The sequence below is a fragment of the Stegostoma tigrinum genome, chromosome 42 (assembly GCF_030684315.1).
Source record: "Stegostoma tigrinum isolate sSteTig4 chromosome 42, sSteTig4.hap1, whole genome shotgun sequence".
Lineage (NCBI taxonomy): Eukaryota > Metazoa > Chordata > Chondrichthyes > Orectolobiformes > Stegostomatidae > Stegostoma > Stegostoma tigrinum.
This window is the reverse complement of record NC_081395.1, coordinates 2,981,230-2,996,226: the sequence shown is the minus strand read 5'-3', so window position 1 is coordinate 2,996,226 and position 14,997 is coordinate 2,981,230.

The window sequence follows — 14,997 nt, the reverse complement described above, 5'->3', positions numbered from 1 at the left end:
AAGACACTTGCATTTATCTGGTATCATTAAGGGAGTAAAACAGACAAAGACAGGCAGTAGCCAGCAAAATCTCCCATTGGCCCACGTTGAGAGCTATTTCAATGAGAGCTGTCTTGGCCAAAAGGTCAGTTTTAAGGAACGTCCTGAAAGACATAAGAGAAGTGGAGAGGGTTAGCAATGGAATTTAATGCTGAGAAAGTGAAAATCTTGATCAGTTAGAGAATTGAAGGTTATGGGAAAAGGGCAGGAAGGCTTTTTTGCCTTTATTCATTCACAGCATTTATTGCCCATCCCTAATTGCCCAGAGGGCAGTTAAGAGTCAACCACATTGCTGTGGGTCTGGAGTTATATGTAGGCCAGACCAGGTAAGCTTGGCAGTTTCCTTCCCAAAGGACATTAGTGAACCTGAGGACTGTTACATCAGAATTATCTTATTCAGTGAGAGAATGGTCAACGGCAGTTCCTATTCCCTATGGTCTTCTGGAGCTTCCAAACGTAGAGCTGCACGCAGCAAAAGCCACAGCTGCCAACAGTAGACCGATGGGTATCAGGGGATGGTGAAGAGAATGGTGTTGGTGGGGGTTACAGAGATAGGGGGGTGTGTAGGTGTTGGAGGGGGTTACAGAGATAGGGGGGTGTGTAGGTGTTGGATGGGGTTACAGAGATAGGGAGGGTGTGTAGGGGATGGAGGGGGTTACAGAGATAGGGAGGGGGTGTAGGTGTTGGAGGGGGTCACAGAGATAGGGGGGTGTGTAGGGGATGGAGGGGGTTACAGAGATAGGGGGGTGTGTAGGGGATGGAGGGGGTTACAGAGATAGAGATAGGGGGGTGTGTAGGTGTTGGAGGGGGTCACAGAGATAGGGGTGTGTGTAGGGGATGGAGGGGGTTACAGAGATAGGGGGGTGTGTAGGTGTTGGAGGGGGTTACAGAGATAGGGGGTGTGTAGGTGTTGGAGGGGGTTACAGAGATGGGGTGTGTAGGTGTTGGAGGGGGTTACAGAGATGGGGGGGTGTGTAGGTGTTGGAGGGGGTTACAGAGGGTGTGTAGGGGATGGAGGGTGTTACAGAAATTGGAGGGGGTGTAGGTGTTGGAGAAGGTCACAGAGATAGGGGGGTGTGTAGGTGTTGGAGGGGGTTACAGAGATAGGGGGGTGTGTAGGGGCTGGAGGGGGTTACAGAGATAGGGGAGTGTAGGTATTCGAGGGGGTTACAGAGATAGGGGGGTTTGTAGGTGTTGGAGGGGGTTACAGAGATGGGGGGGGTGTAGGTGTTGGAGGGGGTTACAGAGATAGGGGGGTGTGTAGGTGTTGGAGGGGGTCACAGAGATAGGGGGGTGTGTAGGGGCTGGAGGGGGTTACAGAGATAGGGGGGTGTGTAGGTGTTGGAAGGGGTTACAGAGATAGTGGGGTGTGTAGGTGTTGGAGGGGGTTACAGAGATGGGGGGGTGTAGGTATTCGAGGGGGTTACAGAGATAGGGGGGTGTGTAGGGGCTGGAGGGGGTTACAGAGATGGGGGATGTGTAGGTGTTGGAGGGGGTTACAGAGATAGGGGGGTGTGTAGGTGTTGGAGAAGACACAGAGATAGGGAGGTTTGTAGGTGTTGGAGGGGGTTACAGAGATGGGGGGGTGTAGGTATTCGAGGGGCTTACAGAGATAGGGGGGTGTGTAGGTGTTGGAGGGGGTTACAGAGATGGGGGGGTGTGTAGGTGTTGGAGGGGGTTACAGAGGGTGTGTAGGGGATGGAGGGTGTTACAGAAATTGGAGGGGGTGTAGGTGTTGGAGAAGGTCACAGAGATAGGGGGGTGTGTAGGTGTTGGAGGGGGTTACAGAGATAGGGGGGTGTGTAGGGGCTGGAGGGGGTTACAGAGATAGGGGGGTGTAGGCATTCGAAGGGGTTACAGAGAAAGGGGGTGTGTAGGTGTTGGAGGGGGTTACAGAGATGGGGGGGTGTAGGTGTTGGAGGGGGTTACAGAGATAGGGGGGTGTGTAGGTGTTGGAGGGGGTCACAGAGATAGGGGGGTGTGTAGGGGCTGGAGGGGGTTATAGAGATAGGGGTGTGTGTAGGTGTTGGAGGGGGTTACAGAGATAGTGGGGTGTGTAGGTGTTGGAGGGGGTTACAGAGATGGGGGGGTGTAGGTATTCGAGGGGGTTACAGAGATAGGGGTGTGTGGAGGGGCTGGAGGGGGTTACAGAGATGGGGGGTGTGTAGGTGTTGGAGGGGGTTACAGAGATAGGGGGGTGTGTAGGTGTTGGAGAAGACACAGAGATAGGGAGGTTTGTAGGTGTTGGAGGGGGTTACAGAGATAGGGGGGGTGTAGGTATTCGAGGGGGTTACAGAGATGGGGGGGGTGTAGGTGTTGGAGGGGGTTACAGAGATAGGGGGGGTGTAGGTATTCGAGGGGTTACAGAGATAGGGGGGTGTGTAGGTGTTGGAGGGGGTTACAGAGATAGGGGGGTGTGTAGGGGCTGGAGGGGGTCACAGAGATAGGGGGGTGTCTAGGTGTTGGAGGGGGTTACAGAGATAGGGAGGGGGTGTAGGTGTTGGAGGGGGTTACAGAGATAGGGCGGTGTGTAGGTGTTGGAGGGGGTTACAGAGATAGGGGGGTGTGTAGGGGCTGGAGGGGGTTACAGAGATAGGGGGGTGTGTAGGTGTTGGAGGGGGTTACAGAGATAGGGGGGTGTTTAGGTGTTGGAGAAGATCACAGAGATAGGGAGGTTTGTAGGTGTTGGAGGGGGTTACAGAGATAGGGGGGGTGTAGGTATTCGAGGGGGTTACAGAGATAGGGGGGTGTGTAGGGGCTGGAGGGGATTACAGAGATAGGGGGGTGTGTAGGTGTTGGAGGGGGTTACAGAGATAGGGGGGTGTATAGGTGTTGGAGAAGATCACAGAGATAGGGAGGTTTGTAGGTGTTGGAGGGGGTTACAGAGATAGGGGGGTGTGTAGGAGCTGGAGGGGGTTACAGAGATAGGGTGGTGTAGGTATTCGAGGGGGTTACAGAGATAGGGGAGTGTGTAGGTGTTGGAGGGGGTTACAGAGATGGGGGGGTGTAGGTGTTGGAGGGGGTTACAGAGATAGGGGGGTGTGTAGGTGTTGTAGGGGGTTACAGAGATAGGGGGCTGTGTAGGTGTTGGAGGGGGTTACAGAGATAGGGGGGTGTGTAGGTGTTGGAGGGGTTTACAGAGATAGGGGGGTGTGTAGGTGTTGGAGGGGCTTACAGAGATAGGGGGGTGTATAGGTGTTGGAGGGGGTTATGGAGATAGGGGGGTGTGTAGGTGTTGGAGGGGGTTACAGAGATAGGGGGGTGTGTAGGGGCTGGAGGTGGTTACAGAGATAGGGGGGTGTGTAGGTGTTGGAGGGGGTTACAGAGATAGGGAGGGGGTGTAGGTGTTGGAGGGGGTTACAGAGATAGGGGGGTGTGTAGGTGGTGGAGGGGGTTACAGAGATAGGGGGGTGTGTAGGTGTTGGAGGGGGTTACAGAGATAGGGGGGGTGTGTAGGTGTTGGAGGGGGTCACAGAGATAGGGGGGTGTGTAGGTGTTGGAGGGGGTTACAGAGATAGGGGGGTGTGTAGGGGCTGAAGGGGGTCACAGAGATAGGGGGTGTGTAGGTGTTGGAGGGGTTTACAGAGATAGCGGGGTGTGTAGGGCCTGGAGGGGGTTACAGAGATAGGGGGGTGTGTAGGTATTGGAGAAGATCATAGAGATAGGGGGGTGTGTAGGTGATGGAGGGGGTTACAGAGATAGGGGGGTGTGTAGGTGTTGGAGGGGGTTACAGTGATAGGTGGGTGTGTAGGGGCTGGAGGGGGTTACAGAGATAGGGGGGTGTGTAGGGGCTGGAGGGGGTCACAGAGATAGGGGGGTGTAGGTGTTGGAGGGGGTTACAGAGATAGGGGGGTGTGTAGGGGCTGGAGGGGGTCACAGAGATAGGGGGGTGTGTAGGTGTTGGAGGGGGTTACAGAGATGGGGGGTGTGTAGGGGCTGGAGGGGGTTACAGAGATAGGGGGGTGTGTAGGTGTTGGAGGGGGTTACAGAGATAGTGGGGTGTGTAGGTGTTGGAGGGGGTGACAGAGATAGGGGGGTGTGTACGTGTTGGAGGGGGTGACAGAGATAGGGGGGTGTGCAGGTGTTGGAGGGGATGACAGAGATAGGGGGGTATGTAGGTGTTGGAGGGGGTTACAGAGATAGGGGGTTGTGTAGGTGTTGGAGGGGGTCACAGAGATAGGGGGGTGTGTAGGTGTTGGAGGGGGTTACAGAGATAGTGGGGTGTGTACATGTTGGAGGGGGTTACAGAGATAGCGGGGTGTGTAGGGGATGGAGGGAGTTACAGAGCTAGGGGGGTGTATAGGTGTTGGAGGGGGTTACAGAGATAGGGGGGTGTGTAGGTGTTGGAGGGGGTTACAGAGATAGGGGGGTGTGTACGTGTTGGAGGGGGTTACAGAGATAGCGGGGTGTGTAGGGGATGGAGGGAGTTACACCGATAGGGGGGTGTGTAGGTGTTGGAGGGGGTTACAGAGATAGGGGGGTGTGTACGTGTTGGAGGGGGTTACAGAGATAGCGGGGTGTGTAGGGGATGGAGGGAGTTACACCGATAGGGGGGCGTGTACGTGTTGGAGGGGGTTACAGAGATAGCGGGGTGTGTAGGGGATGGAGGGGGTTACACCGATAGGGGGGTGTGTAGGTGTTGGAGGGGGTTACAGAGATAGGGGCGTGTGTAGGTGTTAGAGGGGGTTACAGAGATAGGGAGGGGGTGTCAGAGCTGGAGGAGGTGACAGAGATAGAGAGGGGGTATAGGAGATGGAAGAGGTGACAGAGTTAAGGAGGGGCAAAGAGGTTGGAGGAGGTGACAGAGATAGGGAGGGTGTAGGGGCAGGAGGAGGTGAGACCATAGAGACCATGTATATGAGCAGTTTGAAATTGAGGCCCAGTTGGATGAGCGGCCAATGTGAGCACAGAGGGAAAGTGGTGAATACAACTCGGTCCATGTTAGTATGTAGAGTCTTTAAAAATTATTCATCAAACATTGAGGGATTAATCTGGTGTAAATGCAGATTGATGAGTTACTGAGCACCGCAGAGTAAAGACATTAAGAATAAAGAATGGGTTAAATTATTTGTCATCATTATCCACCTCAAGTTATAGCAACGTCACCACCATCGGCATGTGGGTAATCCTGAGAACTAACCATCTGGAATGTATTCTGTTTGCATGACAAAGCTTCCTGCAATCCAGGCCCAGATTTACTGTTCTAATAGTGCAATGGTCAAACCCATCGGGGGGAACTTGGGGGTGAAACAGAAATGAGATTTGGAGATTTGGACAGTGTGCAGGACGTAGTGGGAGGCATTTCACTGTTTACAGACTTTCTAGGACTGTACTCAGCCTCTAGTTTTCCCAGGTGGACTGATTCTTTCAATTTCCTGTCATTATTTCACAAAACACAGCTTGGTCCACGTGTTCTTCCAAGTGACCTCACCAACAACCACATCATCAGTCAGCCAGCCCTCACTGGTCACCTCCAATCGAGGTAGAACAAAATAAAACACACTGGTCACATCAATCCTCCTCTGAAATGGAGACTAGTAAGACCGACTTCCGCGCAATAGCCCTTGCTGGGCAGATACCAGTGTTGGAACTGTACTGAAACAGTTTGGCTGGGGAGCAGCAAATTCTCGAGCAATATTGCCAGAATGCTATCAGGGCCCATAGGCTTTGTAGTGTACATTTGAAATGAATCGAATTGGCTCAAACCCATTGATGTGCTGGGCTCTTCCAGCATTGAGGATGGAGATATTTATGGAGCATCCTCCTGCAGTGAGTTGTTTAATTGACCACCACTATTCATGGCTGGATGCGACAGGACTGTAGAGCTCAGATCTGACCGTTGGTTGTGGGATCGCTCAGCTCTGTCTATCATTTGCTGCTTTTGCTGTTTGACACACAAATAGTCCTGTTTGGTGGCTTCACCAGATTGTCACCTCATTTTCAGGCATACTTGGTACTGCTCCTGGCATACTCTCGACTCTGCCGGATTTGATCCCCTGCCTTGATGAGAATGGTACAATAGGGGATAAGCCAGGCTATGAGGTTATAGATTATGTGAGTGATAATGGGAACTGCAGATGCTGGAGAATCCAAGATAATAAAATGTGAGGCTGGATGAACACAGCAGGCCCAGCAGCATCTCAGGAGCATAAAAACTGACGTTTCGGGCCTAGAACCTTCATCAGAGGTGAAGGGTTTAGGCCCAAAACGTCAGCTTTTGTGCTCCTGAGATGCTGCTGGGCCTGCTGTGTTCATCCAGCCTCACATTTTATTATCTAGGTTATAGATTATGTTGTGAGTGTGCTCCTACTTCATGGCCCACAGCGCCTCAGGAATCCCTAGATCTGTTCAAGATCTGTCACAGGTTACCAAGAATGATCCCAAGGGTGAAGGATTTGTCACATGAGGAGTTGTTGAAGACTCTGGGTCTGTACTAGATGGAGTCTAGCAGGATGAGGTGGGGGGGGGGGGGGTGCTGGGGGGTGCAGGATCTGACTGAAACATAAAGAATAGATAGAGAGGCCTTGGAGATATTGCTTCCACTAGCAGGAGAGACTGGGCCCCAAGGGCACAGCCTCCCAGTGAAAGGATGACCCTTTAAAACTGAGATGTGGATGAATTTCTTCAGACAGAAGGTGGTTAATTTGTGGAACTCATTGCTATAGAGGGCTGTGGAAGCCAAGTCTTTGAGTGTATTTAAAACAGAGATAGATATGTTCTTGATTGCTAAGGGAATTGAGTGTGATGGGGAGAAAGCAGAAAAATGGGATTAAGAAACATACCAGCCATGATCAAGTGGCAGAGCAGACTTGATGGGCATAATGGCCTAATTCTGTTCCTATGTCTTATGGTCTCATTTAGCACAGTTATGGTGCCACACAACACCATAGTCAGCATGGATTCGTCAAGGGCAGGTCGTGTCTCACAAACCTCATTGACTTTTTTGAGAAGGTGACCAAGCATGTGGATGAGGGTAGGGCAGTTGACGTGGTGTACGTGGACTTCAGTAAAGCCTTTGATAAGGTTCCACATGGTGGGCTGCTGGAGAAAATACAGAGGCATGGGATTGAGGGAGATTTAGCAGTTTGGATTAGAAACTGGCTTTCTGTAAGAAGGCAACGAGTGGTGGTTGATGGAAAATATTCAGCCTGGAGTCTGGTTACTAGTGGTGTGCCTCAAGGATCTGTTTTGGGATCACTGCTGTTTGTCATTTTTATAACTGACTTGGACGCAGGTGTAGGTGGATGGGTTAGTAAGTTTGCAGATGACACTAAAGTCGGTGGAGTGGTGGACAATGTGGAAGAATGTTGCAGGTTGCAGGGAGACTTGGATAAACTGCAGAATTGGGCTGAAAGGTGGCAAATAGAGTTTAATCCAAATAAATGTGAGGTGATTCACTTCGGGAGGAATAATAGGAAGGCACAATACCGGGTCATTGGAAAAATTCTTGGTAGTGTGGATGTGCAGAGGGATCTTGGTGTAAATGTACATCGATCCCTGAAAGTTGCCACCCAGGTTGTTAGTGCTGTAAGGAACGCTTATAGTGTGTTAGGTTTTACTGGTAGAGGGATTGAGTTCCAGAGCCGTGATGTCATGCTGCAACTGTACAAAACGCTAGTGCGGCCTCAGTTGGAATATTGTGTGCAGTTCTGGTCGCCCCATTACAGGAAGGATGTGGAAGCAATGGAGAAGGTGCAGAGGAGATTTACCAGGATGTTGCCTGGTCTGGAGCACAGGCCCTATGAAGAAAGGCTGAGGGACTTGCGTCTGTTCTCATTGGAGAGAAGGAGGCTAAGAGGGGATTTAATAGAGACGTACAAGATGATCAGAGGATTAGATAGGGTGGACAGTGAGAGTCTTTTTCCGAGGATGATGACTTCAGCTTGTACAAGGGGGCATAGCTACAAAGTGAGGGGAGAAAGATTTAAGACAGATGTCAGAGGCAGGTTCTTTACTCAGAGAGTGGTAAGGGCGTGGATCGCCCTGCCTGCCAATGTAGTTAACTCAGCCACATTAGGGGCATTTAAACAGTCCTTGGATAAGCATATGGATAATGATGGGATAGTGTAGGGGGAGGGGCTTAGATTAGTTCACAGTCGGTGCAACATCGAGGGCCGAAGGGCCTGTTCTGTGCTGTATTGTTCTATGTTCTATGATGGATGTGAAGACGAGATTTCTCTCCACAAGGACTGTGTGATGGTCACTCTTACTGATACTGTCATGGACAGATGCATCTGCAGCCAGCAGATTGGTAAGGATGAGTTTACGTATGTTTTTCCCTCTTGTTAGTTCCCTCACCACCTGCTGCAGACCCACTCTAGCAGCTACGTCCCGTAGGACCTGACCAGCTTGGACAGTATTACTGCTGCTGAGCCACTCTTGGTGGTGGATATTGAAATCCCCCACCCAGAACACACTTTGTGCCCTTGCCATCCTCAGTGCTCCCTCCAAGTGTTGCTCAACATCGAGGAGTACGGATTGATCAGCTGAGGCAAGGCATTTCCTTGTACATGTTTGACCTGATGCTGGGGACTGGAGTCAATGTTGAGGCCTCCCATGGCAACTCCCTGCTGACTACATACCCTCTGCTCAGGCTGTCAGGACATACTCATGTGACAGATATGACTCTGGGAGTATGAGAAGCTGCTGCCTGGCAAGTCCCAAATGCTGGGTCTGACAGTAGTTGATGTAACTGAATGGCTTGTCAGGCTATTTCAGAAGGCAGTGCACCACACTGAGCTCACATGTAGCTCAGACCCAGTAAGACGATAGTAATGAGAGAGATGAGCGAACCAGTTGGGTTTTTGACCAACAATGATGGTCATTCATTCCAGATTCTTACTGAAATTTGAATTCCACCCTCTTCCATGGTGTGATTTGAACTCCAGAACATTACCTGTGCCCTGTTTATCAACAACACCACTTGACTTTCACCTCCTTTCCAATGGGTTACACACACTACAGAGTATAAGGGACTGTACGTATTATAGAGTACAGCGGACTGTATATATTGCAGAATACAGAAAGTTACTGACTATGGCATAAACTATAGGAGAATGTACATGTCAGAGTGTTAGAGATTGCAGATCTTACGTAGTGTAGGTGTCTCTGTACATAACATGGGGCCAAGGTGACTGTAAAGTAAGGAATGTGGAAGCGCCTGTGAACATGTTGTGGGAAGTTCCAGCTCCTGTTTGAACTTTGTGTTGAGCAGTGAGATGGGGGATACTGGCATTTCCAGTGCTTGCTGCGTGACTGCCTGGGAGCAGCCTTGGTTTACAAGTGAAACTGAAGATGGAGCCAACGTGTAGCTCTGCTCGAACACAACCAGCTCTGGTTTGGAACTGAGTCACTGCGGAGTGTACAGATGGTCAGGGGCCCAGGATTCAAGGCCAGCTTGCAGCCACTATGGCCGTGCCAGTAGGTGTGACTTCCTGTGCTGTGGGCAGGCCGCATCCTGAATGATTCGATAATTTGTCTCATTCTGAAACAGGTGAGCAGCAGCACGGTAACACGTGTGAGAGGCCTGTAAGAGCAGGAAGTGATTGAAACTGAAAACAGCCTGTTGGGTGGGAACACTGCTGATTGTACAGATAGCTTGCACACTTTCAAGTAACACTTCCCACATTACATGAACCCAAATCGAGCTCAATGTTTCACAATGAACTGAAAAGTCCCCATGACATGTTCAGTACTTTCACATTCCTACTGCAGGTTTATCAGTGTTTAACCTCCTCTCTATCCAGCATGACCTCTTCTCATGTCCCTGTACCCCTCCCTATCTCTGTAACCTCCTCTAGCCCTCCCTATCGCTGTAACCTCCTCCAGCCCTCCCTGTCTCTGTAACCTCCTCCAGCCCTCCCTGTCTCTGTAACCTCCTCCAGCCCTCCCTGTCTCTGTAACTCCTCCAGCCCTCCCTATCTCTGTAACCTCCAGCCCGCCCTGTCTCTGTAACCTCCTCCAGCCCTCCCTATCTCTGTAACTCCTCCAGCCCTCCCTGTCTCTGTAACCTCCTCCAGCCCTCCCTATCTCTGTAACCTCCTCCAGCCCTCCCTGTCTCTGTAACCTCCTCCAGCCCTCTCTGTCTCTGTAAACTCCTCTAGTCCTCCCTATCTCTGTAACCTCCTCCAGCCCTCTCTGTCTCTGTAACCTCCTCCAGCCCTCCCTATCGCTGTAACCTTCTCCAGCCCTCCCTGTCTCTGTAACCTCCTCCAGCCCTCTCTGTCTCTGTAACCTCCTCTAGCCCTCCCTATCTCTGTAACCTCCTCCAGCCCTCCCTGTCTCTGTAACATCCTCCAGCCCTCCCTGTCTCTGTAACCTCCTCTAGCCCTCCCTATCGCTGTAACCTCCTCCAGCCCTCCCTATCGCTGTAACCTCCTCCAGCCCTCCCTGTCTCTGTAACCTCCTCTTGCCCTCCCTATCTCTGTAACCTCCTCCAGCCCTCCCTATCGCTGTAACCTCCTCCAGCCCTCCCTATCTCTGTCACCTCCTCTGGCCTCTACACCCCCTCCTTATCTCTGTAACCCTCTCCAGACCCTACACCCCCTCCCCACCTCTGTCACCTCCTCTGGCCCCTACACCCCCTCCCTATCTCTGTCACCCCCTCCAGCACCTACACCCCCTCCCTATCTCTGTCACCCCCTCCAGCCCCCACAGCCCCCCATCTCTGTAACCCCCTCCAGCACTATACCCCCTCCCCATCTCTGTAAACCCCTCCAGCCCCCACACCCCCTCCCTATCTCTGTCACCCCCTCCAGCCCCCACACACCCCCCATCTCTGTAACCCCCTCCAGCACTATACCCCCTCCCTATCTCTGTAACTTTCACCAGCCTCTCCTTCATCCCTTCTCTGGACTGCCTCCAATAGCAGTATATCTTTCTTTGGATCAGGGAGCCAAAACATGAATAGTTTTGGCAAGACGTCCCTATTTTTATCTTCCATTTGAGATCAGGGAGACAATGTTTTTGACACAGTTACATTGTTGCTGGAATTTTAGCAGGAACAGACTTTGCACTTTTAATTTTAAAACGCCAGATAGCTGTGCGATTTATGACAGGGTAATGCTGCTTTTCTAAGAACTTTATTCTTCATAACAGGCAATCAAAAGGAAGGTGAATACTGCTCTAATATCATGTGCTACAACTATCTTCTTCAAAATCTATGTAGGCTAGCACCGAGTTCAATCAGGTGCAGGGTTCAGTTCAATTTTGGAGTAACTTCGAAAGATATAGTCAGAAATATATCGTACATTTGCTAAGACACTTTGTAAAGAGTAGTGTTGAACATTATTAGATTAGATTAGATTCCCTACAGTGTGGAAACAGGCCTTTTGGCCCCACAAGTCCACACTGACCCTTGAAGCATCCCACCCAGGCCCATCCCCCTATAACCCACACACCCGTGAACACTACGGACAATTTAGCACGGCCAATCCACCTAACCTGCACATCTGTGGACTGTGGGAGGAAACCGGAGCACCCGGAGGAAACCCATGCAGACACGGGGAGAATATGCAAACTCCACACAGACAGTTACCCGAGGCTGGAATTGAACCCAGGTCCCTGGCGCTGTGAGGCTGCAGTGCTAACCATCGAGCCACCGTGCTGCCCCTATTATAATGTGGATGGATGCCTGAAATGAGCTAACAATCCTGAACTAACTCTGGTGCCTTATAATCATTACAGGAATCAGCGTGGAGATAGGTTGAAGTGAGTGTTACACACATAGACACATGCACACATGCACAGGCACATATGGACATACATGTGTTTCCTCCTATAAACCCCCATTCTCTATAACCCTGCGACACATCCCTCACACCCCGCCCCCGCCACAACCGCCCCAAGAGGATCCCCCTCGTTCTCACACACCACCCTACCAACCTCCGGATACAACGCATTATCCTCCGACACTTCCGCCATTTACAATCCGACCCCACCACCCAAGACATTTTTCCATCCCCACCCCTGTCTGCTTTCCGGAGAGACCACTCTCTCCGTGACTCCCTTGTTCGCTCCACACTGCCCTCCAACCCCACCACACCCGGCACCTTCCCCTGCAACCGCAGGAAATGCTACACTTGTCCCCACACCTCCTCCATCACCCCTATCCCAGGCCCCAAGATGACATTCCACATTAAGCAGAGGTTCACCTGCACATCTGCCAATGTGGTATACTGCATCCACTGTACCCGGTGCGGCTTTCTCTACATTGGGGAAACCAAGCGGAGGCTTGGGGACCGCTTTGCAGAACACCTCCGCTCAGTTCGCAACAAACAACTGCACCTCCCAGTCGCAAACCATTTCCACTCCCCCTCCCATTCTCTTGATGACATGTCCATCATGGGCCTCCTGCACTGCCACCATGATGCCACCCGAAGGTTGCAGGAACAGCAACTCATATTCCGCCTGGGAACCCTGCAGCCATATGGTATCAATGTGGACTTCACCAGTTTCAAAATCTCCCCTTCCCCCACTGCATCCCTCAACCAGCCCAGTTCATCCCCTCCCCCCACTGCACCACACAACCAGCCCAGCTCTTCCCCCCCACCCACTGCATCCCAAAACCAGTCCAACCTGTCTCTGCCTCCCTAACCGGTTCTTCCTCTCACCCATCCCTTCCTCCCACCCCAAGCCGCACCCCCAGCTACCTACTAACCCCATCCCACCTCCTTGACCTGTCCGTCTTCCCTGGACTGACCTATCCCCTCCCTACCTCCCCACCTACACCCTCTCCACCTATCTTCTTTACTCTCCATCTTCGGTCCGCCTCCCCCTCTCTCCCTATTTATTCCAGTTCCCTCCCCCCATCCCCCTCTCTGATGAAGGGTCTAGGCCTGAAACGTCAGCTTTTGTGCTCCTGAGATGCTGCTTGGCCTGCTGTGTTCATCCAGCCTCACATTTTATTCTCTATAACCCTGCTCTGTTTATAACTGCTCTCCATAAACTACAACCTGAACCATCTAGAAACCCCCATTCTCTATAACCCTGCTCTGTTTATAACTGCTCTGCATAAACTACAACCCGAACCATCTAGAAACCCCCATTCTCTATAACCGCGCACAGATTCTCACATATATACATGCACATAGACTCATTCACACACATAGAGAAGTACACTCACTCACTTGCACATGCACTCCTGTACGTAACACTCACATACACACATACAGATGAAGACACAGACAAAGGGGCACTTAAGCCCCCAACCTCTTTAAAAACCCCCTCTATAAACTCACCCTCTATAAACCCCCATTCTCTATAACCCTGCTCTGTTTATAGCTGCTCTCCATAAACTACAACCCGAACCCTCTATAAACCCCAGATAATAAAGTGTGAAGCTGGATGAACACAGCAGGCCAAGCAGCATGTCAGGAGCACAAAAGCTGACATTTTGGGCCGAGACACTTCATCAGCAGGGGGGATGGGGTGAGGGTTCTGGAATAAATAGGGAGAGAGGGGGAGGCAGACCAAAGATGGAGAGAAAAGAAGATAGGTGGAGAGATTATAGGTGGGGAGGTAGGGAGGGGATAGGTCAGTCCAGGGAAGACGGACAGGTCAAGGAGGCGGGATGAGGTCAGTAGGTAGGAAATGGAGGTGCGGCTTGGGGTGGGAGGAAGGGATGGGTGAGAAGAAGAACAGGTCAGGGAGTCGGAGACAGGCTGGGCTGGTTTTGGGATGCAGTGGGGGGAGGGGAGATTTTGAAGCTGGTGAAGTCCACATTGATACCATTGGGCTGCAGGGTTCCCAAGCGGAATATGAGTTGCTGTTCCTGCAACCTTCGGGTGGCATCCTTTTGGCACTGCAGGAGGCCCATGACGGACATATCATCTAAAGACTGGGAGGGGGAGTTGAAATGGTTCGCGACTGGGAGGTGCAGTTGTTTCTTGCGAACCAAGCGAATTGTCCTGCAAAGCGGTCCCCAAGCCTCCGCTTGGTTTCCCCAATGTAGAGGAAGCCACACCGGGTACAATGGATACAGTATACCACATTGGCAGATGTGCAGGTGAACCTCTGCTTAATGTGGAATGTCATCTTGGGGCCTGGGATAGGGGTGAGGGAGGAGGTGTGGGGGCAAGTGTAGCATTTCCTGCGGTTGCAGGGGAAGGTGCCAGGTGTGGTGGGGTTGGATGGGAGTGTGGAGTGGACAAGGGAGTCACGGAGAGAGTAGTCTCTCTGGAAAGCAGACAAGGGTGGGGATGGAAAAATGTCTTGGGTGGTGGGGTCGGATTGTAGATGGCGGAAGTGTCGGAGGATGATGCGTTGTATCCGGAGGTTGGTAGGGTGGTGTGTGAGAACGAGGGGGATCCTCTTAGGGCGGTTGTGGCGGGGGCGGGGTGTGAGGGATGTGTTGCGGGAAATGCGGGAGACACGGTCAAGGGCGTTCTCGGCCACTGTGGGGGGAAAGTTGCGGTCCTTGAAGAACTTGGACATCTGGGATGTGCGGGAGTGGAATGTCTTATCGTGGGAGCAGATGCGGCGGAGGCGGAGGAATTGGGAATAGGGGATGGAATTTTTGCAGGAGGGTGGGTGGGAGGAGGTGTATTCTAGGTAGCTGTGGGAGTCGGTGGGCTTGAAATGGACATCAGTTACAAGCTGGTTGCCTGAGATGGAGACTGAGAGGTCCAGGAAGGTGAGGGATGTGCTGGAGATGGCCCAGATGAACTTGAGGTTGGAGTGGAAGGTGTTGGTGAAGTGGATGAACTGTTCGAGCTCCTCTGGGGAGCAAGAGGTGGCGCCGATACAGTCATCAATGTAACGGAGGAAGAGGTGGGGTTTGGGGCCTGTGTAGGTGCAGAAGAGGGATTGTTCCACGTAACCAACAAAGAGGCAGGCATAGCTGGGGCCCATGCAGGTGCCCATGGCCACCCCCTTTGTCTGTAGGAAGTAGGAGGAATCGAAAGAGAATCTGTTGAGGGTGAAGACGAGTTCAGCTAGGCGGATGAGGGTGTCAGTGGA